Here is a 2,924-nt window from a genome sequence, read left to right as displayed (position 1 = left end):
CTGACATCACTGTATATCTACTTCATTAAAAAAACCCCACACTGGATCTCATTCCATTGTGTGGATGACCCACGATTTATTACCTAGTTTTCCCACTGGTGAGGGTTCCCCCGGTGGCTCAGCGGTAAAGAATCTGCCTGCAATGTAGGAGCCACAGGAGACGCAGTTTTGATCCCTGAGTTGGAAAGAGCTCCCGGAGAAGTGCATGGCAACCCACTCCAGTATTCCTGCTGGGATTATCCCATGGACAGAGGAGCTTGGTGGGCTACAGTCCATAGGATCACAGAGTCAGACATGACTGAAGCGACTTAGCACGCATACACTCCCCACATGATGGACATTTAAGGTTTCCAGTTTCTTTCTGTACAGTGCCATTAGGAACACCCTTGAATGTACATTTTTCAGTATTTTTGTGTATACTTCTGTAGGATAAATGCTTTGGTATGGGCTTCCTGAGCTAGAGGTTAATAAGCATTTAAATTTTGAACCGCATTGCTCAATTGTCTTCCAAAATACTGTGCCCACGTATACTCCCACCAGCTCTGTCTGAGGGGTCATGAGTATTGTCTTTATAATAAGAGTAATAAACTCTGTGCTGTGCTGTGCTTAGTTACTCAGTCATGTCTGACTCTTTGCAACCCCATGGACTATAGCCTTCCAGGCTCCTCTGTCCATGGGGATCCACCAGGCAAGAATACTGGAGTGGGTTGCCTTGCCCTCTTCCAGGGGCTCTTCCCAACACAGGGATTGTACCCAGATCTACAGCATTGCAGGTGGATTCTCTACCATCTGAACCACCAGGAAAGCCCAAAATAAACTTTAGTATTATTTAAAAAAAATTAAATGATGGTCCCTGAGCTTCCTTGCTTCCATCTCTGGGGCTCTGAAAACTTGAGCTTCACAGATGCCCAAGGCCACCAATCTCAGGTCTGATGCTGAGCAGCGTGCTCGACAATTTACCTTAAGACATCTGTGTATAGGGAGATGATATACATTTTAGCTCAGATTTTAAATATGAGCCAAAAAAAAAAAAGAGCCAATATAATAGACTGATGATTTTCTTTTTGGTTATCACGTATACACAGTCTGAAAAATTCTACTTTTTCTTTCTCTAAAATAATTTTTGGCATTTCACAGATTTATTCCATGAGTATCAGAGGAATACGCTTAATTTTTTCATTGTGATACAAGTGAGTGGCAAGCGATTCAAGTAGATTTTAAATCAGAAAAAAACAAACAAACAAAAAAAACACCAACAACACAAAACCCTCCACCCATTCCTCAAGGTTCTGCTTCAACAACTGGCCATAAATCAGGAGGCCCAAGTTCCAGACCAGCCTCTGATACCTCATCGTTGTGTGACTTGAGCTGAGCTGCCTGTTTCCTTATCTGTGCAATGGGTGCTCAGGGCCTGACTTTTTGACCCACCTTCTATCCTGGCTCAACTTCCTTGTTCCAGGGTTTGAAGTTTGGAAAGTTTGGGGAGATGCATTTCTCCTCCTCTTTCACAGTGCTAATGTGATTCTGGGGTTCTGGTCCCCTCCAGGGCTCTGGCTACTTTTTCTGGCGTATCAATTCTGGAGTACAGATGTGTCCTTGTCTCCCATCCAGGGGGACAGGCTGGGGTAGCTGGATAAGTCTCCATGTGTCTTCATGTTACCTTGAGAAGTGCTGGAGTACAGCTGGAGTCTGCCCAAGCTGGGGCACTGAAGGCCAATTCTAAGTGGGCAAGAGAGGGCACCCTGGCTCAGAGGGACAGGGCTGCTGGGTGAGCAGATCAGCTCAGTCCAGAGACTTCAAGTAACTCCCCCCAAAGTCACACAGCAAATGGCAGCTGATTCAAGCCCATTCCCAAAGTGTGAATGCTGAAACAGTATTTATAGATCTCCAAGGTGAGTACCCATTGCATTGGTGGGGAAACTGAGGCAGTTGGCCTTGGGTCACATGATGAAGAAGAATCAGAACCTAGCCTAGAACCTGGGCCTCCTGACGTATGATGGATTGCTAAGCAGAACCTTGAGGAATGGATGGGGTTTGCTGGCACAGAGGGAAAAGGGTGCTGAGGTACTGCATGCCCTGAGGACCGTTCATCTTCAGAGGGCCATTTTGCCAGTGCAATGATGTGATGTATGGAAAGTGGCCCTCCTGTTGTCTGGCCTGGTTCATGGGAAGCATGTGGTACTGCTAGGGCTCTTGCTTTAATCCTGCTGCTCACTGTTTGCTGCTTGAAGAATCGTGAAGGTCAAAGCTTACAGACCATCAGCTCTAACCTTTCCGCAGATGGGGAGACCTGAGGCTCAGAGAGATCAATAACTCGCCCAGGGCCGCAGAACATGTGAGTGGCAGGGCTGGGATTTAAACCCAGATCCACGAGATGCTGAGGGGCTCCCCTGCCCTGCTGTCTGTCTGCAAATCCTCCTCTTTCCCAAGGGGGCCCAACCTCAGGACAGCTTGCAGTGATTCATCTGGCTCCTCCAGGGAGTCAGGCTCCCCATGGCCTTGTCCTCATGGCTGGGACTGCAGATATGGGGGTGCTGGGAGGCCCTGGCTGTGAGTTCCCATTTCCCACAGCTGCTGGTTATCCACCTACTCGGTCTGGAAGGCCCAAGAGGCAAGTTCTGAACCACATGAAGCCAGCCACCTCCTCTGGAGTCCTGATCCCTTTCCCAGGTCATGGGGATGCAAGAGGGTGTGTGCATTTTTCCTTAAACTCCACCCCACCCTGTTCCTGTGCCTCCACATCCTAGGTCCCTACCAGAGCTCACTGGGAACACGACAACAGCCTCCTGATTCCCCATCCCTCCCCATCCGAGCCCTCCACCTCCCAGTATTCCACACCCCATACTGGCCCAGAGAGAACATTTTACAGCACAGCTCTGCTCCTGCACTGCTTCCGCTACATGACCCTCCATTGCCAAGAGACA

Source organism: Bos grunniens, chromosome 2, assembly GCF_055505025.1.
Source record: "Bos grunniens cultivar Pamir isolate PY7600 chromosome 2, Bosgru_T2T1.0, whole genome shotgun sequence".
In the NCBI taxonomy this organism is placed as follows: Eukaryota; Metazoa; Chordata; class Mammalia; order Artiodactyla; family Bovidae; genus Bos; species Bos grunniens.
This window is presented reverse-complemented; position numbering follows the sequence as displayed.